The sequence below is a fragment of the Amblyraja radiata genome, chromosome 1 (genome assembly GCF_010909765.2).
Source record: "Amblyraja radiata isolate CabotCenter1 chromosome 1, sAmbRad1.1.pri, whole genome shotgun sequence".
In the NCBI taxonomy this organism is placed as follows: Eukaryota; Metazoa; Chordata; class Chondrichthyes; order Rajiformes; family Rajidae; genus Amblyraja; species Amblyraja radiata.
In genome coordinates this window covers 26,360,452-26,383,668 of record NC_045956.1, presented here as the reverse complement: position 1 = coordinate 26,383,668, position 23,217 = coordinate 26,360,452, and the positions used below count along the sequence as shown (strand labels likewise).

Below are 23,217 nucleotides of genomic sequence, written 5' to 3'. Positions count from 1 at the left end.
ATTGAAATAGAGGGAATAAGAGTTCTTGTGTGCAATTGAAACTGGAGAAAGTTTAACAGGTTTCAAGTAACGTCGAATTTGGGAATGGGGCATGTGTGGCTAATGTTATCCCACTTTTTAAGAAAGGCGAGAGAGAGAAAACAGGGAATTATAGACCAGTTAGCCTGACTTCGGTGGTGGGGAAGATGCCGGAGTCAATTATAAAAGATGAAATAGTCACACATTTGGATAGCAGTAACAGGATCGGTCCGAGTCAGCATGGATTTACGAGGGAGAAATCATGCTTGACTAATCTTCTGGAATTTTTTGAGGATGTAACTAGGAAAATGGACAAGGGAGAGTCAGTGGATGTAGTGTACCTGGACTTTCAGAAAGCATTTGATGAGGTCCCACATAGGAGATTAGTGGGCAAAATTAGGGCACATGGTATTGAGGTTCGAGAGCTGACATGGATAGAAAATTGGTTGGCAGACAGGAAACAAAGAGTAAGGATAAACGGGTCCCTTTCAGAATGGCAGGCAATGACTAGTGGGGTACAGCAAGGCTCGGTGCTGGGACTGCATTTATTTACAATATACATCAATGATTTGGATGAAGGGATTCAAAGTAACATTAGCAAATTTGCAGATGACACAAAGCTGGGTGGCAGTGTGAACTGTGAGGAGGATGCTATGAGAATGCAGGGTGACTTGGACAGGTTGGGGGAGTGGGGAGATGCATGGCAGATGAGGTTTAATGTGGATATATGGGAGGTTATCCACTTTGGTAGCAAAAACTGGAAGGCAGATTACTATCTAAATGGCATCAAGTTGGGAAAAGGGGAAGTAGAACGGGATCTGAGGGTCGTTGTTCATCAGTCTATGAAAGTAAGCATGCAGGTGCAGCAGACAGTGAAGAAAGTGATGGCATGTTGGCCTTTATAACAAGAGGAGTCGAGTATAGGAGCAAAGAGATTCTTCTGCAGTTGTACAGAGCCCTATTGAGACCACACCTGGAGTATTGTGTGCAGTTTTGGTCCCCTAATTTGAGGAAGGACATTCTTGCTAATGAGGGAGAGCAGCGTAGGTTTACATGGTTAATTCCCGGGATTGCGGGACTGTCATATGCTGAGAGAATAGAGCGACTGGTCTTGTACACTCTGGAGTTTAGAAGGATGAGAGGTTATCTTATTGAAACATATAAGATTGTTAAGGGTTTGGACACGCTAGAGGCAGGAAACATGTTCCCGATGTTGGGGGAGTCCAGAACCAGGGGCCACAGTTTAAGAATAAGGGGTAAGCCATTTAGAATGGAGATGAGAAAACACTATTTCACACAGAGAGTTGTGAGTCTGTGGAATTCTCTTCCTCAGAGGGCAGTGGAGGCCGTTTCTCTGGATACTTTCAAGAGAGAGCTAGATAGGGTTGTTAAAGTTAGCGGAGTCAGGGGATATGGGGAGAAGGCAGGAACGGGGTACTGATTGGGGATGATCAGCCATGATCACGTTGAATGGCGGTGCTGGCTTGAAGGGCCGAATGGCTTACTCCTGCACCTATTGTCTTTTGTCAATTGTGTGGAAAGAGAAAGGAAGGTCTGTCATAGGATGAAAGGCAGGAGAGATATAAATGACAAATGGAATAATGGTGCAAGGTAAAGTGTAACAGTAATGGGACAGGTAAAGATAAAAAGGAGAAACTGGAAGAGGTGTCATTGGAAGCGGCAGAATCATTATCTGAACTTGTTGAGCCCAGTAATTTGTGAAGTGCTTAACTGAACTAAGCAGCTCTGGTCAAGTCATTTAGGAGCTCTAGGCAAGAGAAGTCACAGAGTCAGTCAAGAATTAAAATAAGAATATTGATCCCCTGCAGTATCCCAACCTGACCTCTTTATCATTGACCTCCACATACACTGAAGGAACAAATGCCAAGTGAGGTGCTGCAGTTTGGGAGATCAAATTTAAGTGGAAATATATATAATTAATGGGCAACCCTTAACAGCACTAATGCACAGAGGGATCTACTGGTTCCAATTCTTACTTCTCTGGAACTGGCAACACAAGAGGGGTAAAGAAGGCATATGGTATGCTTGCTTTCAATGGTGAGGCAATTGAATATAAAATGCAGGCATGATGCAGTTTTATGAGACTTCATTTAGAGTATTGCACGCAGTTCTGCACACCAGAATACAGGAAGGATGTGGAGACACTTGAAAGCATGCAGAGGAGGCTTACCACAATGATGCCTAGATTAGGGGATGTTAGTTACATGGGGAGGTTGGACAGATAAGGATATGTTTATCTGGAATGACAGAGGTTGCAGAAAGAACAGATAGAAGTGTATACAATTATGGGAGGCAAATCTACGGTAGACAGTCAGAACCTTTTTCCTGATTGAAATATCAAATACTCAAGGGCATTGCTTTAAGGTGAGAGGAACAACGTTTAAAGTTGATGTGCATGACAATTTTGTTTAAACATAGGGTCGTGAGTGCCTGCAACAGACTGCCATGAAAGGTGATGGAGACAGATACGACGGTGGCATTTAAGAGACTTTTGGATAGGCACATGTATATGCAGGAAATGGAGGGACATGGATAATGTGTCGGCAGATAAGAGTTGATCTTGGCATCATGTTTGGCACAGTCATTGTGGGCTGAAGGACTTGTGCCTGTGCTGTACTGTTCTATGTGACAATAGACAAGGAACATCACCTCATTTTTGATTCAGCAATTTCCTGGCTCAAGACAGAGTTAAACATGATGCATCGGAAGGAACTGCAGATGCTGGTTAATCCCAAAGATGGACACAAAAGGCTGGAGTAATTCAGCGGGTCTGCCAGCATCCCTGGAGAAAAGGAATGGGTGATGTTTCAATCTGAAGAAGGGTCTTCGTCCGGAACGTCACCCATTCCTTTTCTCCAGAGATGGTATCTGACCCGCTGAGTTACTCCAGCTTTATGTGTCTATCTTGAGTTTAACAGGATATGGGCCAAGCAAGGGCAGGTGGAATTAGTCGAGTCGGGGCATCCTGGTCTACAATAACAAGTTGGTCGAATGGCCTATCTCCATGTTGTATCACTCCACGAGTTTATCATTTTGTTTAAAATGTTGAAGTTTAGTCCTTATTGTAATACAACCACCATGACAGCTAATTTATGGACATTAAGATCCAACAAAAGCTATTATTCCCTGTCATTAGAAAGTGATATGCCATGTGATAAAGACTGGATGATTTATTTCACCCACGATGAATGAGAAGATGAATATTGCCCAGGAGACCAAGATTAATTCTCCGGATCTTATTTGAAATAATGCCACTGGATCTTCCAGATCCTCCTGTGAGAGCATGTCGGGCCTGGGACAAATGTATCATTTTCAAGTTAACATGCTCAACAATGACTCGGTACTGAATCGGAGGATCTACCTAGAGTTTTGTGACTTGAGTCGTCCGGCTGCTAATTCAGCTGCTGTCAATTGATCCACAGTTAACTTGATACTTAGTGCAACTTCCATGTTATTAATCACATAAAGAAGTTTGCAAAATATAAGTAAGAAGTCGAAGATACAAATAACTGCGGATGCTGGTTAATACACAAACATCCAAACCACCACCCCCTGCCTGTGTTGACCTATTATTTGCCACGCCTGCCCTGCTCTTCACTTTTCCAGCTTTCTTCTCCCCCCTCCCCCACACAATCAGTCAGAAGAAGTATCTCGACCCGAAACGTCACCTATCCATGTTTTTCACCAATGTTGCATGACCTGCCGAGTTATACCAGCACTTTGTGTCCTTTTTTGATTATTAAAAGGTTACATGCCATAAAATTATAAATGCATTCTCCATGTCATCATATGCTGCTATATATTTCAACATTTCAAGTTCAACATTTGATGCAGATTTCAATGGCCACCCATGAAATCACTTGGCCTCTCAACCTAGTTTCTATCCATCACTGTTTGATCAATTTCATCTTCAGTATCACTTTGGAGACAATTCCAATTTCCAGTGCATCTAGATAGTAGTTCTTTCAAGAATATAAGCCTAGCTTAATATTAATTTAGTAATTTATTTTTCTCCTTTTACTACTCTTAACAGAATGACATTTAGTACGTTTGTCTTTAGTGTTTATTTTCTCCGTGGGAGAACTTGGGAGCTCAAAGTGGTTGTTAAAAGCTACTGCCAGTCACAAAGTTTAAGACTTTGGACACTCATAAAAATTAAAATTGTCAGCTATTAGGAAAGTTATTTTTGCTAGTATTATGGACCAGGTATAATCTCGGTTCCCAGAGGTATAAAGGCAGGGATGAACAGTGCAATGAAACTATTTGCAGAAACTGATTTGGGGCAGCTCAATTGCATAGCCAGTGAAGCTACTGCCTCACAGCTCTCCTGACCTAGTTCAATCCTGACCTCTGGTGCAATCTGTGTGGCATTTTCATGCTCTCCTTGTAACTGCATGGATTTCTTCTGGTTGTTCCTGTTTCCTGCCATATCCAGGGAATTGGACCAAAGATTCACTCTCATCCACCCAACAGAATTTCATTGGCTGTATAAATTAAAATGGATATTTGCTTTCCAAACCCCATCTGCTCAAGTTACCCGTTGATAGTGATATTAACTCCACATATCAGAATTTAAAAAAATTAAACATCAGACAAACACTTTAATTCCCCTTCCCATTCCCACACTGACCTTTATGTCCTGGGCCTCCTCCATTGTCAGACTGAGGCTAATCACAAATTGGATGAACAGCTTCTCATATTTGGCTTGGGCAGCTTACAGCCCAGTTGTATGAATATTGATTACTCTAACTTCAAGTAACCCCTGCATTCCCTTTCTCTCCATCCCTCCCCCAACCAAGTCGCACCAGCTTCTTGTTCTCACCTAGCAAACAACTAACAATGGCCTGTTTCCTTTATCATTGATACTTTTTTGCATATCTATCATTCATTTGTCCCATATCTCTCTACATCACTGTCTATATCTCTTGTTTCTCTTTCCCCTGACTAGTCTGATGATGGGTCTCGACCCGAAACATCACCCATTCCTTCTCTCCAGAGATGCTGCCTGACCCGCTGAGTTATTTCAGATTTTGTGCCTATCTTCGATTTAAACCAGCATCTGCAGTTCTTTCCTACACCCATTCCTCCTCTCCAGAGATGCTGCCTGTCCCACTGAATTACTCCAACATTTTGTGTCTATCTTCAGATAAAAGGGCAAATTGGCCTACAGGATTGAAGATTAAAGCAATTTAATGGAACTGTAAAATAAATGAAACTAAAGTCATTCAGAACTGGACCATTACTATATTTGATGGGCTGATAAATAAAACTAATGGAAAAGGATGACATGAAGGATTGTTATTTGGATAATAATAAAAATTGCATCCAAAATCAGAAACTCCTTGACAGTCGTTGCTTTAGATCAGATTCTGTGCCAGTTCAAGTTATCCTTGGAATTACACATAATCTTTTTGTCATTAACTTATTTGGTAAGAGCCAAGTTAAGCTGACTGCTTCCAAGCCACTTTACCTCTGTGGAAGAAAAAATTAAAACCCTTTCTTACTTAATTTTGATCAGAATTGAACAATGTAACAAAAGGGTGTGCGGATGTGACAATTGGCATCTCTGATTGACCAGGCGCAGAAGAGGATCGTGAGAATCGGCCAAGAAAGAAATCAAATGCATTAACTCTTGTCTGGGAATGCGTAGAATGGTGAATGTAAACATAACAAAATTAGGACAGACAAGGAGGCCTGTTTCTCCTGTGGGAAGTTACAGTAGACCACCTGCGCCCCCTACCACTATTAGTATAGAAATGTTGCAGTAAATAGGGGCTTATTATTGGCTCTGAGAGGGGGCAGATGTGACTGTTGTGTTGTTGATGGTGAGTGGGGGAAGGGGAGGACGAGCTCTCCTAAAGTCTACAAACTTTAGACTTAAGAGCATTGAGCAGCTACAAATTGGTGGAAGCAAACCCCACAAGGAGGGATGATGCAAGGACAGTAGTCAATATTTGAATGAAAGAAATAATACCTAGATTCGGGATACCCATGGGAATAAACAGTGATAGAGGAACTCATTTTACCAGTAAATTAGTTCAAAACCTGACTAAGGTTCTTGGGTTCCTGTGGAAATTACAGATACCATATCAACCCCATCCTCAGGGATGGTGGAAAGAGTAAATGGCGAAATAAAAGCTACTTTGGCCAAAGTATGGTAGTTGTGGCCAGATGCCATGCCCGTAGTGATGTATGCCCTGAGAAATCAGAAACACGGGCCTAACACCCCACGAGATATTGATGGGGCGATCCTAAAACAACAGGAACCCGACCCCCGAAGACTCCTGAAATCCTGATTAGCCCTGATATGGAATGATGAAAAATCCTTAAGATATGCTCAAGCTAAGTGTGAAACAGCTTGCAAAATTTATGAAAAAGTAAAGCAGGCACAGGTCCCTCCAACAAAAGGAAATATGCACCTGTTGAAATCAGGAGATTTTAGTGGTCTGATAAACGACTCCTGGAGTTTTCAACAATAATTTATTCGAAAGTTCAAGTTGCAGCATACAGGTTTAACAAACACGTCTGGCCACATCGGTGGTCAGCACTGAACTAACGCGCGCAGGGGAAAAACCGCGCAAAAACAACAGCCCCTCCCAAGTCACGTGACCGCGGCTTCCCGAACGCCGGGTTCGATATCTGCATGCGCTAACAGGCGCCGCTACAAGATCAGGTTTATGTGTGAGCAATGAACAAAGATTCTTTCTCTCCTAGATGGAAAGGACGATATTTGGTGCTGCAAACAACGCAGACAGCGGTAAAAGTAAAAGAAAAACCCGATTGGATACATGACGCCAGATGTAAAGTGCATCACTCAGACGGAACCCGTGAGGAGAAGGAAAAGCAAGAGCCGTAAAATTTTGAAGTGATAAAAAAAGTGTCAAAATGAAAACAAAACTATCTTTGTAGTTTAACACACTTATGGATATACTAACATCGTATGGAATCACAGAGGACATGAGGGTTAAGTGAGTCATCTAGATTATTAAGAGAAACAGGATGAAGAGAGAAGTTGGAGTATGAAACGGACCACAGGCATAAAGGGACCTTCGATAATGAAACAAAAATAAACATTGAAATTCAACTAACAACTTTCACACAGAACACAGTGAACACACTGCTGAGAAAACAGGCTTCCTTATCTGTGTGGGATGATTAGGTTGTTGGGTTTGTGCCCATGTCCCTATGCATGCTGAAGGAAGTAAATGTCAAGATGCCCTTTTATTATGTTTGACTTGAATTAACCATCTGTTGTTGAATAAGGTTAATATAAATAAAAAGTGTATTATGACTAATTAAATAATTAATACCCATGTAGTAGATGATAGTTATCGGAAAACATATAGCCAAGGACGAAGTATATTTTCGTATAGTTGTATCTAACAAAAAAAAAGTTGTTTACTGCACAATATAATTGTCTGATAAGGGTTTCAGCCCGAAACGTCGCCTATTTCCTTCGCTCCATAGATGCTGCCTCAGCCGCTGACTTTCTCCAGCACTTTTGTCTACCTATAATTGTCAGCTAATTCTGCTGTGAAGTCAGAGAACTGGTGAGCAGTTAACTGCTGCCAACTCTCCATGGTATCATGCAATAAAGTCTCTTGAAGCAAACCTCAAAGTCTGCTTTTCCTATTCCTTCAATTCCCCTTTAAGTTAATTTCTTCCACAACTTCAGAGATCATCTATCAATAATTACACAAATTAAAAATTGTAATCAAATGTTCCAGATTTCAGTTCACCCCTCAAAGGGGGATTTTCTTATGATTTCACTTTAGATGCCTCTCCAGAGACACTCTATCACAACAATAAAAGCATCTTAATTCCAAAAGAAAAACAAGTAGCATTATTACACACTACACCAGATTTAATTCTGAGAATGATTTTATTATAGAGTAAACTATAAGCATATGGTAATCATCGTTTATATTCAATGGAGAGTAATAGCGCTTTCTCACGGGGCGACTTGACGCAAGATGTAACCAGAGTGAAGTGGTCGTGGTCTAGCACGATATCACACGATATAACGGGGGGTAGATAAAGAGTTCCCACGGGTACTCGGCATTTCTGTTATTTGTGCGAGTGACTTGTCCGTCTCCCGAGCTTTCCCGTTAAATCTTGAATGAACATTGTGAATCCCCATTCATAAAAGAGAAGGTAATTGCGCGGGAGGGTTAATAATTGACAATCTGCTGCTGCCTGCCCGCTGAGTTAAAAAGTTCCCACGGTAGACTCACGATATACAGTGTATCGTGAGTCTTGCGTGGGAACTTTTTAACTCAGCGGGCAGGCAGCAGCAGATTGTCGCTCCCTTCAGTTTCACCCCACCTACACCCCTCTGCTTCCCGGCCATGTGTGTGACCCCTTCCCTCCCCTCTTCAGCTCCCCGCCCATTGCACCGGCGCGGGAGCTTTGCACTGTCTTCACGTCGGCGATGCCAGCAGGTCAGTGCCAGTCACCGGAGACGTCAGGACCAACGGGACACCGACCCCCAGGCCCACTGCAAGCACTGAGATCCCAGAGACCCACAGCCAGCAGCAGCCCAGCCCCGTTCCAACTCCAGAGGAACACGCTCCCCGTAGGGACAGAAGCTGATGGTGTGCAAGGTACGTCTTGTTCTTGGGGTTGCGGATGAGGGGGCGCAGCTCGGGCTGTGACGTCTCCGGCCACCCCCCTGTACAGGAGCTGAGACTGGGAACTGTGGGGTTGTTTGCAGTTGCAGAGGGAGGGGGCAAGGGCGGTACAGTTCACAGTCTCAGCTCCAGTCCAGGGGGGTGGCCGGAGACGTTAGGACCAACGGGACACCGACTGCAAGCACGGAGATCCCTTGTCGCTTGCCACTTGTCGCCGTAGCAGCCCATCAGGGAGTGGATTCCTCTGGAGTTGGAGGGACAGGGAGACACAGCGGCTTTTGAGAATGGTGGGCAATCACTTCCAAAGTTCTGCCCACACAGTCAGTACACCTCTCCTACACTTGTCTCCCGCACTAAGATCATCTCGCAGAGAATGATCCCAGCCTAACAGCATGTTCATTCCAGATTACTCACCTTCTGTCCCCTCTGTCCAGCTTCCGGGTTCACCGTTCGCAGGAGTTCCCACGGTACACGCAAGAGTTAATACGGATATCGCACTGGCCACTACGTGCATATAATGTTGCAATCTTCAACCACAAGTGTACAAGTCACTCTTGGAGAAATTCAAACTTGCTTGAATTTTCTCCCGAGTCACCAAGTTACACGAGTACCTACCGTTAGCGCCACGGTGGTCCACGAATGCCGTACGGTTATCGCACGGGGTTCCCACGATGTTCAACTCTGGTTAACTCTTGCGTCAAGTCGCCCCGTGAGAAAGCGCTTTAAGATGCCCTTGTTAGAATTACGGGACCTTGACAAAGAAAGGGTGGAGCCCCACCATGCGTATACAACAGCCTTTGGCGGCCACGGTGGCACAGCGATAGAGTTGCTGCCTTACAGCTCCAGCGCTTGCAGCTCCAGAAACCTGGGCTCGATCCCGATTACGGGTGCTGTCTGTACGGAGTTTGTATGTTCTCCCGGTGGCTGCGTGGGTTTTCTCCAAGATCTTCGGTTTCCTCCCGCACTCCAAAGATGTACAGGTATGTACGTTAATTGGCTTGGTGTAAGTTTAAATTGTCCCTAATGTGTGTAGGATAGTGTTAGTGTGTAGGATAGTGTTAGTGTGTGGCGATCACTGGTCGGTGTGGACTCGGTGGGCCAAGGGCCTGTTTCTGCGCTGTAAACTAAACTAATCAAGGTTTAGGCCATGATTTAATGTTGCACTCGCTTTTCCCCGGTGATGAGAGGCAGAAAACTGCTGCTGCAGAATAGATGGCATAGCTGGAATGGCTGGGAAAGTTATCTCAGCAGCATTGTATCATAGTTTAGTGCAGGAAGTCTTTTAATAATCGACCCAAGACAGAAAAGGGCCTATTCACCTACATCCAGAATGTATACCCCTTCTCCCCAAACTCTTACACGGCAAGTCTGCTCCATCACATAATTTGTCATACATATTTGCTTTGCAATAATCTCTCAATGTTATTTTAAGCAATTATACACCACATTCCCAATACAGTTTCTCCTCATTCTTTACCTATGGACCTTGATGTCTTTCATGAATTGGATCTACAGTAGATTAAAAAATATAAGATGCATGGAAGAGGCGATGTTTGCCGACTCTGTTCCTTCCTAATGCTGGTGAAATAAGTGGTGCCAGCTTTATGTGAAACAAGAATTGAGAGACTGGCATAAGATATGATTCATTAAATTAAGTGATTGATTGAAAGATGATAGTATGAGTATTACTTTGCCTGTGCATATGATTCAGTGCAAGTAAGCCCTTATAGAGAGATTGGTGAAAATTGTTTGTTAAAGGATCTTCTGATGAAGAGGAATAGCAGAAATTGTTAACATAAGAATAGATGTTTATTCCATAAAGTGGAGACACAACAAACTACAGATGCTAGAATCTTGATCAAAACATAAAGTACTGGAAGAACTCAGTGGGTCAGGCAGCATTTGTAAAGGACAGACCAGCCGTGATCCTTCTGCAGACCAGAATGAGTCTGAAGAAGGGTTCCAACCCAAAATGTTGCCTGTCCATTCCCCCGACGGACGTTGTGTTCCTCCAACACTTTGCGTTTTGTTCTTTCCATAAATCCGCCCTAGTCTTTACCTGATACATCATAGATGAGTGTTTGAAATGGAGCAAACAATTGAGGTATACTTGTTTTAACTGCTGCAGAATATTCTGCACAAAGTCAGTGAAAGCCAGGAACTGAAATAAGTGAGGGAACTCTGAAGACACTGCTTTTTTGAAAAAAGGATTAAGCAAGCTGACTTAGCATTCAATAGAATCTTCAAATTTGCAGAAATGTAGCCTTGATAGTCAGAAGAGCAGGTTATGCACTGCACATTTTGCACTTTTGGGTTTGGCAAATAAAAGACAAGATTCAACTAAAAAGGCTGATATTAGTAATATATTCATCAGACTTTTCATGCCAATTGAGATGATGACTCCAAGTAAATGCAACAAGACACAAAGCTAGATTTCTATCACCTGCATTAGACATTTGATTAAGCAGCATATTGCTGCTAACCAACATAACCTGCCTCCCGGCAGGCTGCATAGAGGCCAAGGCTGGAACCTCGCGGGTTGGGGCCTGCGGCTGGTCCCCGGGAAGGACCCAGCAGCGATAGTGGAGAGGTCGGTGCGGCGGCTGATGATGGTGCCGATTGATGGACGAGAACGGACCACGTGGGATTGAGGACGTCGCTGCCAAGGGAAGGAACAAATTGGGCGTGGGGGGGGAGGGGAGAAGAACAATGGGGAGAGTGGAGGGGCTGCCGTGAGGGGAGTGGGTGTAGGGGGAGGGGGGTGGGGGGAGTGGGGGGGGGGAGAATAAAGAGGGGCCTGGCATGGGGATACTTTGTACTTTGTAAGCACCCTCTATGAGGTGACTATTTGCATACCTTGGGTATACAAGCAAAGAATTTCACTGTGAATTGTCACATGGACAATAAAGTATTCATTCATTTATTCATTCATATTTTCTTAACCAACAATGACTAAGTCCAACACATACCAGATGGAAATGCTTTTCAGTGATGGGAAAACGGATAAGGAATACCAATCCGCACATTCACTTTAGGACAGCTATGGCAACATTATCGGTCATGCTTGCAAGCATAATGGTAAAGGGGAAGGCTAAGAAAATGACCTAGATTAAAACCAAAGCTAATATCCCTTCTACAAATTTAGTGATTAGCAGAGCGCACAAATTTTCTCTTCTCAGGTATGTTGACTGCATTGATTGGAATAATAACTGAATTAACACATTCTGAATTGAATGAGAGGTATAACTAGTTATTGAAAACCTCTACCTTAGCTCTCCGTTTAAAAAAATAATTGTCTTATTGACAGAAAGCCTCACATGCAGTTTTAATTGTTTGCAATAACGTAATGTTTATAACATATGAAGCAGTGTGTCTAACGTGCCTTGGAGTATTTTATAAACTTCCCTTTCTATGGGAACATCAGTGCTGTATCCGTCAACAAATATATGATACTGGCAGTACTCATTAACCAGCTGCCAAGAAATGCTTCCAGACTAACCCATATAGCTCATTGTTCTTTATCTCTCTACATCATCGTCTATATCTCTCATTTCTCTTTTCCCAAACTAGTCTGAGGAAGGGTCACGACGCAAAACGTCACCCATTCCTTCTCTCCAGAGATGCTGCCTATCCCGTTGAATTACTCCAGCTTTTTGTGTCTCTCTTCGGTTTAACCCAGCATCTGCGGTTCCTTCCTACTCATTCTGCCTTCTTAGACCCAGGATTGAATTTGTCAAGAGATAGCATTCTCATCATGTTTAAGAAAAAAACTGCAGATGCCGGAAAAATCGAAGGTAGACAAAAATGGGAGCAACTCAGCGGGTGAGGCAGCATCTATGGAGCGAAGGAATAGGTGACGTTTCGGGTCGAGACCCTTCTTCAGACTGATGTGGTGGTGGGGGTGGGGGGGGGCGGGAAGAAGAACGGAAGAGGTGGAGACAGTGGGCTGTGGGAGGAAAGGAAGAGGCGGAGACAGTGGTCCTGTCGGAGGAAAGGAAGAAGCGGAGACAGTTTCAAAATCCAGCGGCGACAAAAAAAATGTTGCGACACTTGAATAAAATACCGCGCGTCATACGTCATCACGCCGCAAATTTTTCGGTGACCTGATACGTCAGTCAATGATGCCGGCAGTCGCCAACAAAATCGCCAAGTGGGACAGGCCCTTTAATCTCACAACCAAAAGTAAAGGACAGGTGACACCAAACTTTGCCAAACACCTTCGCTCGTTTAATAAGAGCTCCTCATTACCTCTCGAGTTGAGAATAAGCCAATTAGTTCCTCTGACCTCAGAGTTTGAATCTCAGCTCCTCCTCTCTTACATGATGCTGCTCCTTCCTAGGCAACGGTAACAAGTTGTACCTAAAAACCACGTGGGCATGAGGTCACCACAATGTCATCTAAACCATATATAAAAATTACAGTCTAGATTTTCATCTCTCCTCATTTTAGAGCTATCTACCAGAGAAATGTTCTTATTACTCTGGCTGATTTTCTGGCATTGCAATGAAAAAATTGAGAACTGGTATTAGAAGTTATATTTTTTTACTTAAAGTATGAAAGATATAAGATCATTTAGTGTGAATGCTATTTGGCTATGTGCTTAAAATGCACAGGCATGTGCTTCTACTTAATTTAGAAAAGTGATTTACACAGGAAATGACTAAATGTCCATCTGTTAGACAACTGAAATTAGTAATTATACTGGGACATGATTGTCCATTAGGTTGCCGCATTAGCATGTCACTTCAAAACAAGTCTGTTCATACGGCACAGGTTGATGATTGGGAAGTCCATTGCTCTCTCAATATTCAGCTGAAAGGAAACTTTTGTCGAACTTCAGTTTCCATTGGGAATAAGAGCAATGTGTAAAGCTGACACAATTAACGTTATGCTGTAAAATTAACGTAAGAAATTTACATTGCAAATGCTTCACTCTGTATGGAATCCAAAAATACTCAATAACTAGAAATGTTATAGAACATAGCACAGGATCAGGCCCTTCGGCCCACAATGTTAGTGCCGAACATGATTCCAAGACCACCTCTTATCTGCCTGCACATAATCCATAAATTCCCTGAATATCCATTTGGATTTCCAAAAAATCTCTTAAATTCTACTATCCTATCTGTCGCCACCACCACCACTGGCAGCATGTTCTAGGCAGTCACATCTGTGTAAAGAACGTGCCCACGACATTTACTTTAAACATTAAACATGGCACCTTAAAGCCATGGCCTCTAGTATTTGACATTTCCATCCTGGTAAAAATGGTTCTGATTGTCTTTGCTATCTATGCCTCTGTTAAATGTATATTCTTCCATCAGGCATCCCCTCAACCTCTGGCATTCCATAGAACAGCCCATCTTCTTTCTGCAGGTAATACCCCTCAATCTGGTAAACCTCCACTGCGCTCTTTGCAAAGCCCTCCACATCCTTCCTATAATGGGGTGACCAGAAGTGCATGCAATACTGCAAATGCAACCTAGCCAAAGTCCTTGTTATAGAACCTTGATTACGTCTTCGCACTGATACGAAAAGAAAATAATTTAGATTGTACCATTGTTCCACGTATTATTACTTTTGACTTCATCCTCAATCAATAAGTCATTTTTTTGCTTTCTTGACTCTTTTACTATGTTGACATTACTTTTTAATCTTTACTTCTTTAAGAAACATTCCAAAATAAATCACACAAAAATATAGATGGAATAGGAGGTCAAACTCTGTCCCAAACATTATGGAGGGCACTGTATGTGTATATAAGTGTGTGTGTGTATATATATGTGTGCATGCATATAGAGTCATAGAGAGTCATAGAGTGATACAGCGTGGAAACAGGCCCTTCAGCCCAACTTTCCCACACTGGCCAAGAATGTCCCAGCTACATTAGTCCCACTTGCCTGCGCTTGGTCCATATCCCTCCAAACCTATCCTATCCATGTACCTGTCTAACTGTTTCTTAAATGACGGGATAGTCCCAACCTCATCTACCTCCTCTGGCAGCTTGTTCCATACGTCCACCACCCTTTGTGTGAAAAAGTTACCCCTCGGATTCCTATTAACTCTTTTCCCCTTCACCTTGAACCTATGTTCTTGGTCCTCGATTCCCCTACTGTGAGCGAGAGATTCAGTGCATCTACCCAATCTATTCCTCTCATATTTTTGTACATATGTGGATATGTGTATATATATATTCACTTAACTTTTTTTTCTTGTTTATTATATACTTTACGGTGTACTATGCTTACGTAATTCTGTTGTGCTGCTGCAAGTAAGAATTTCATTGTTCGATCTGAGACATATGGCAATAAAACACTCTTGACTCTTGACAATTCAGGCTTGCTAGGGAAATATGGAAGCCAATAAAGTACATAGAAATATCATCCTAACTTAGTCTTTGTATTCTCTTTATAGAGAGAGAGAATTATTAACCTCCCCTTGTCCTCCCTTTTCCACTTCTCTTTCACAATCAACGGTGTAAGTTTCCTCTACATAAATGTTATACGATGACAAACCCGTGTCTCTTTCTTGTTAGAAATCTACGACGGCTGATGCCCATATGCCCTTAATGCTCTGACATTTCATCCCATCACTTAACACTGTAAGAGCAGGCCAAATGGGAATGTGTTTGTGTGTGGCATGCATGCAAAATGTTGATGTGAAAGAAAAAACAAATAAATAATTCTGGGCGGATTGTTTCAAGATTCTGACAATAAGAGACCTACACATTATTCAAAGAATATTCCGAGCAATATATCACTTTGACAGCAGTGACAGGAGGTGGAAATTGTATAACTAATGCACAAATAAACTCAAATAGTGAAGGTGGTCAAAGCACCCAAGGAGGTGGTTTCGGTGTTGCATGGATAATGAATGTAAACTCAGACACCACTGACCGAAATTAGTTGAGCTTTCGATTTGAGTTAGCACAAAAATGGTTGCTTAATGGCCTGTTTCCTTGCTACATCTCTCATGACTAATTTTTCACATCCTCTCTTTGCCTTTTTATCTTCTCTACTAAAGTTACTCTTACACTTTCAATGTGCTGCTTGTATTTCTCCAGTCTGAAGGTCTCGACCCGAAATGTCACCCATTCCTTCTCTCCAGAGATGCTGCCCATCCTGCTGAGTTACTCCAGTTTTTTGTGTCTATCTCCAGTATTAAAGTTTGCCATTTCTTACCCTGAATAATTGGTTGTCCAGGGGACTCGTCAATGGTGGTGCCACCCTTCTTCTTTGTTAGACTATGGTTACTCTGAACACTTGAACCTCTTTTCAAATGCCCCCTGTATCTTGAAGAACCGGCTGGCCATAAACTTTTGGTGGGGAGGCAACAACCATGCATTTTTGAATCACAACCAAGAAGTGGCCATAGAATGGTTAATAAAGTATTGAACGAATACAACCAGGCTAAGAGATGTTGTGTTCAGATGACAAGCTAAACTGTGTCACCACCTCCATGACACACTGGTCAACCTGAGGAGCACCTTCAGCACCAGACTGGTTCTACCAAGATGCAGCACAGAATGCCACCAGGAGATCCTTCTTCCCTGTGGCTATCAAACTGTACAACTCGTCCCCCTTCTTTTGTGGGGTAGACTATCTCCCCTTCCCCCTTTTACCAATTAGGATTGTCAGATGGGGTTGGGGTGGGATAGTAATAAATAAAAGAAAACACTGGGTTGTTGGGTAGCTTGGAGTCATTGGGACAGGAAATCAAAATAAAGACCACTTTGACAGGGAATTGGAGAGCAGGAATCAAATAGAAAATTCTTTAAGTATCAGGACTATTAAACAGAACTTAAAAGAAAGTCATTTCTGATTTTAAAAAAGTCATTTTCCTGACATGTTAGTTGTGTCTCTCCCCACCTTTGTTGTCTAATCTATTGATTATTTTCAGAATTTATTTGTTTTGAGTCAAGAGATTGAATCAGCTTTGAGAGCATATTGACTGGTTGCATCATGGCCTGGTTCAATTGCTCCAGAGCCGTTGTAATGAAGAACATTATAGAGAACAGTAGACATTGTCCAGTCCATCACAGCTACTGACATCAACACCATCAAATGTTCCCGAGGAGGTGCTGCCTCAAAAAGGCAGCCGATATCATCAAACCCCTACATCAGTCTAACCACCCTCTCATTTCACTGCTATCATTGGGAAGAAAGTATAGGAATCTGAAAACGGTGACCACCTGATTCAAGAATAGCTAGTTCCCAACAAGCATTGGGGTCTTGACTACTACACAACACTAACCACAACAATGAAATTCTATCAACTGTCTTTTGCTGCACAAAGGACATTGAGTTTTGTTTTGCATTAGTGCCATGGTTATTAACTTACTTAAAAAATAATATTATATATAATCTTTGTGTATTGCATTTACAGGTTTATAGTCCTGCTGTGCAGTTGCAAGTAACATTTTCATGGTTCTGTTGTCGAAACATATGACAATTAAACACTCGTGGCTTGACTCTTGAGATTGTCTGTCCCACAGTCTTTGCTTTTGTTTTGATGAGAGAATGCGTAATCAAATGCAAATGAGATTTTCATTCATTTCATGTGTAAACCATGACATTAATATGATCAGTTGATATTGTTGCAAGGATGATGTCAAGTTTTCCACATTGTTATTTATTTATTAACACAGACTCATATACATGCTTTTTCGTCCAGTCGCCGGTTTATCGGCGACGTGTTACAACAATGACAGTCGCCTAAAAAAATGCCTAGTGGGACAGGCCGTTTAGTCTTAATGCTACTGGCTGAATGATTTCAAAGTCAGCTGTAATTCAAAGTTACCTATTGAAATAAATATTGCCATTATAATACTCACAACATCAGGGCAAAATGTGACTCTCTTAATAATGTTTCTAAGAATTAAAATCATTACTTTATGATCAATAGTCCACACTCTAAACATCACATGCCTATTTCCGCCATAGATTCTGAGTGACCCATTGAGTGTGTTTAAACATTCTTGGTGTCAGAGTTGATTATGTACAGAGAGGTACGATACGATAGAACTTTATTTGTCCGAGGAGGGAAATTGACTTGCTAACAGTCATAAAAACACAAAATGCAAAATACATGAAACATGAAATAAAAGTTACGAGCGGAAAGGGTTGGAGATGTGCAAAGATTGTGGGGGGGGGGTTGGTGGAGGGGAGTCAGTCTCAGTCTACCCCACGACAGAAGGGGGAGGAGTTGTAAAGTTTGATAGCCTCAGGGAAGAGGGATCGATCTCCTGTGGTGTTCTGTCCTGCATCTTGGTGGAACCAGTCTGTTGCTGAAGGTACTCCTCAGGTTGACCAGTGTGTCATGGACGGGGTGAGCTGCATTGTCCAGGATGCTCCGCAGTTTGAGGAGCATCCTCCCCTCCAAGATCACCTGCCATGAATCCAACTCCGCCCCCAAGATAGAGCCAGCCTTCCTGATGAGCTTGTTGATCCTATTGGCGATTTACATCTCAGAAACTCCTTTAGTCTTATCGGCAGCAAGTTACAATGAAGGGATAGATCTCAAAATAACGGTTGACTTAATGCTTGAAAAAGGAACTGGTATTATTCCCTGAGTTGCTTCCACATTGAGGAGGCAATAAAGGAATGTATAAGTACTTAGCAAAACATAATGAATTTTCTACTTCAACTATCATGTGTGAAAGCATAATTAATTTAAAAAAAACAGTAGATATGATATCAGGAAACTGCAGCTGCTTTTTCATACTGCCACAAAATTAATGTTCTGTGTATCAGACTTCTCCTGATTAATGTCTCAGAAAATACAAAATGATTTCATTGTAACTGTTTATTGCATAAAATAAATGTAATCAGATTTTTCTGTACAGAAGTTTGAGACCAGTGAGCATCAATTAAAACTGATTAATGTAATAGTGTACCTAATGGAAAGATCTATCTTGGTACATTCTTAAAATAAAAACCATTAGCAATATCTTAATCTGAATAAAATACACAGCTTGCATATATTGAAATCTTAAATCTAAATTCTCTTAAAGATAGCGGAGTCAGGGTATATGGGAGGAAGGCAGGAACGGGGTACTCATTGTGGATGATCAGCCATGATCACATTGAATGGCGGTGCTGGCTCGAAGGGCTGAATGGCCTACTCCACCTATTGTCTATTGTTTAAACCTACCCAAAACTAGGCATGGGGATTGCAATGTGATGATCAGAACCAAAGTACCTATCTCATGTTCTTGGAAGGTGGGAATAAACCAGAGCACCCATTCGAAACCCATGGAGTCCCAAGAAGACATGCAAACTCCATACAGATAACATGTAAAGTCGGGATTGAACCAGGATCACTGAAGCAGTGCGGTAACAGTGCTAATTGCTGCAACACCATTCTGAGCAATTGTAAGTCTTGAATGGACCTGGATACAGCACTGCCAGAGCTTCTCGCTTTCGTGATTAAGTCAAATTAATTGACCCTCTGATACCATATTGTGCAAAAATATAACAATGGCCTTACTAACTGCTCTGATTAGGCCCTGCCAGCATCAGACCCAAACTATTGAAGGTATTGGAATCTTAATTCCTAATTTATGATCTGCAAATGGTGTGAAACAGGTATTTTTTAAATTCTCATTCTTCCCTTTGCCACAAGTTTACTCCTTTTCGCAGAGTTCACATATTACTATGTCTTGCCTCAGAGTGCATGTCTAGATGCCTCTTAAAGACAGTGATTGCATCAGATTCCACCACCTCCTTTAGCAGCATATTTCAGATAACAATCACCCCTGGAGTAAAAAACTTTTGCCTCAGATTCCCTTTAAAACCCCTTCACCTTGTGTCCCGGCCCTATTGCTTTGATAGTCCTAGAATAAGAATATATTCTAAATATCTACTCCAGCTATGACTCTCAAATCTTATATTACTAAAAGTCTGATCTTGACCGTTTTTGGCCCACTGTGCTGCGATTTTCGAGAGAACGCCGGCACCCATAGCCGTCATTTTCGGCCACCTCGCTCAGAGACCCCCTCCGCCTTCCGGGATCGGAGGATTTTTCCCATCGATGAAAAATCAGAGACATATTAATGTTTAAAAAAAATTCCCCATTCTCTCTGCTGGCGGCAGGAGGGAGGGACTATAAAACCCGGAAGAGTAGTCCCAGTCAATCTCTGCCAGACCCAGAAAGCGAGAGGGTCACGGCTCTCTGAGCTGCGAATAACACTGAACGCACGTCTACTCCACGGTGAGTCCCCTCGATGTGGCTGTAAGGTGGCTGCTGCCCAATTGTTTGCCTCGCCTTTTTTTTTAAAGTTTGTGTTCACAAAATGAATTTTAGTTGTCAGGTGGCTGCTGCCCAATTGTTTGCCTCGCCTTTTTTTAAGTTTGTGTTCACAAAATGAATTTTGGTTGTCGGGTGACAACCAAATTGTTTGACTTGGCTTGGCTTTTCAAATCGTTGCAACACTTGGATGCCAGCCCAAGAATCCATTTGGCCCACAATGTATATGCTAGCCCTCTGGAAACCAGTACCTTCGGCCTGCAACACCCTTACTAGCGCAACAGAATGCCCCCCCCCCCCCCCCCCCACTGGTGAGCAATATTGGAATTGGTGGAGAGGTGGAATATTGCGTTGGTGACCAGCCCTCCCGTTGATGCTGAGACCCAACGGGTCCCACTTTGTATAGTGTTCTATATAATTCTATTTGGTCACCCCTTCATTCCAGAGACAACAACCAAAGCCTATCCATTTCTATCCAGGAAGGATATCATTGCTATTAAGGTGCAGCATAGGTTCACAAGGTTAATTCCTGGGATGGCGGAACTGTCATATGTTGAAAGAATGGATCGACTGGGATTGAAAACTCTGGAATTTAGGATAAGAAGGGATCTTATTGAAACATATAACATTATTAAGAGATTGGACAAGCTAGAGGCAGGAAACGTGTTCCCGATGTTGGGGGTCCAGAACCAGGGGCCACAGATTAAGAATAAAGGCTTGGCCATTTAGAACGGAGATGAGGAAAAACCTTTTCACTCAGAGAGTTGTGTGAATCTGTGGAATTGTATGCCTCAGCAGGCAGTGGAGGCCAATTCTCTGGATGCTTTCAAGCGTTAGATAGAGCTCTTAAAGATAGCAGAGTCAAGGGATATGGGGAGAAGGCAGGAACCTGGTACTGATTGTGGATGATCAGCTATGATTCACAGTGAATGACGGTGCTGGCTTGAAGGGCCAAATGGCCTACTTCTGCACCTATTGTCTATTGTCTCCTTTTGAACTAAAGTGTTCCTATCCAGACAACATCCTGGTGAATTTCCTCTCCACTCTACAGAAAAATCCAATCATTCCTATAGTGTGGTGACCAGAACAAAGAAAGCAAGCATGTCACATGACCTTGTCACTGCCCCATCTACTTGTTTTGCTACTTTCATGGAATGATAGACTTTGTCTATCCCAATGTCTCTCTATTCAACAAATTTCCCCAGTGCACTACCATTTATCGTCTATTTCCTACCCTTATTTGACAACCCAAAATTTAATTGAATTGAAAAATACAACAAGGAAACAGATCCTTTGATCCATTGACTCAACACCGACCATCCACCGTGCGTTTATGTTACCCCATTTTCACATTCACTCACTACACACTTGGGGAAATTTTATAGAGGCCAATTAACATAAAAAAAACCTTCATGTCTTTGGTATGTGGAAGGAAACCAGAGCACCTGGAGGAAACCACATGGTCACAGGCAGGATATGCAAACTCCAAAAGAAGGAACCCAGGTTCAGGATCAAACCTGATCAGGGTGTCACCAGGATGTCTGGCGCTGTGAGGCAGTGGATCTACCATCTGCGCAATTGAGCCACTACTGTAAGCTGTGGTACATTGCCACAAATGCATCAGCTTGCTATGTATGTAGATAGTGTGGTAAAGAAGGCCTTTGGCGCACTGACCTTCATCATCTATATTACTAAAAGTCTGATCTTGACCACTTCCTGGTGTTCTGTATATTGATTTTTTTTTAAACGCTGCAACTTATGGCTGTGATTTTTGGCCCTCTTACTCAGAGTCCACCTCCGCTGCGCAGGACAAGAGGATTTTGCCCATTGACAAAAAATAAAATAGTTATTAGTGTTTAAAAAATGTTGAGATTCTCTCTCCTGAAGGCCACGCCCCTTCCGGAGGGACTATAAAACTCGGATGTGTTGAGTGCCTCAGTCAGTATCTACAAGATAGGGGAGCTAGAGGGTCACATCTCTCAGTCTGAGCTGTTAATAACACCAAACACATGTCTATTAAACTGTGAGTGGTTTTACTGACCAGTCAGTGCCCTTAATGTGGTTTGAAAATATAGTTTGGAAATGCTAAAGCTGTGTTGCCTTTGGTTTGGAAATGCTAAAGCTGCGTTGCCTTTAGTTTGGAAATGCTAAAGCTGTGTTGCCTTTGGTTTGGAAATGCTAAAGCCGTGTTGACTAATTAAAGTTGCCTTGCCTAATTAAAGTTGCCTTGCCTTCTATATAATTAAAAGTCTAATCTTGACCACTTCCTGTTCGCGCTTTATATTGATTTTAGAAAAAACGCTACCATGTACGGCTGTGATTTTTGGCCATCTCACTCAGTGTCCCCCTCCGCTCATCAGGTGCCAAGGATTTTTCCCATCGATGAAAAATAAAAGTTATTAGTGTTTAAAAAATGTTGAGATTTTTCTCCTCTGTCAATCACGCCATGAAGGCCTCACCCCTTCTGGTGGGAGGGGGGAGGGACTATAAAAACCCAGAAGTGTGGGCATGGCTCAGTCTCTGCAAGATGGAGGAGGGAGAAGTCACGACTCGCTGTCTTTAGTGGCCTTGCACCCTGCTTGAAATGGTATGAAACTGCACTTGAATTTGGTGGCCTTGCACCCTGCTTGAAATGGTATGAAACTGCACTTGAATTTGGTGGCCTTGCACCCTGCTTGAAATGGAATTGGTGGAGAGGTGGAATATTGCATTGGAGGACCAGCCCTCCCGTGTAATGCTGGGACCCAGCGGGTCCCACCGTCTAGTTGAGTATAGATGTTTGAACATTATGTTACTGTTGTTAAGGCCACACTTGTTTAGTTTTGGTCATCTTGTTATAGGAAAGATGTCATTAAGCTGGAAAGCATGCAGCAAAGGTTTATGGGGATGATGCCAGAACTCTATGGTCTGAATTACAGGGAAAAGTCAGACTAAGACTTTATTCCTTGGAGTGCTGAAGGGTGAGAGGGGATCTTATTGAGATGTATAAGTTCATGAGACACAGAGATACGGTGTATGCACATAATTTTTTACCAACACACGGGAATCAAGAACAAGAAGGTATGGGTTTAAGTGAGAGGGGAAAGATCTAATTGAAACTTGAAGGGCATTATTTTTTCCACACAGATGGTAGATATATGGAACAAACTGCCAGAGGAATAACAACATTTGAAAGTAGATTGGGAAGGTACATGGATAGAAAAGGTTTTGAGAGACATGGGTGAAAAATTGACACATTGGATTGGCTTAGATGGGCTATCTGGGGCAGTGTAGATGAGTTGGGATGAAGTCCAGTTTCCAT

General features: G+C 42.5%; 1 protein-coding gene and 1 long non-coding RNA gene across 2 annotated transcripts in view; one reads left to right on the top strand and one right to left on the bottom strand.

Moving 5' to 3' along the window:
- spock3 (SPARC (osteonectin), cwcv and kazal like domains proteoglycan 3) overlaps nucleotides 1-23,217 on the bottom strand; it is a 451,090-nt gene that overhangs the window by 86,858 nt on the left and 341,015 nt on the right. The window lies entirely within an intron of this gene.
- Nucleotides 7,119-13,293, top strand: LOC116971850. The gene is made up of 3 exons (XR_004411643.1): nucleotides 7,119-7,201; nucleotides 8,901-8,903; nucleotides 13,283-13,293. It is a non-coding gene; the product is annotated as an uncharacterized LOC116971850 (long non-coding RNA).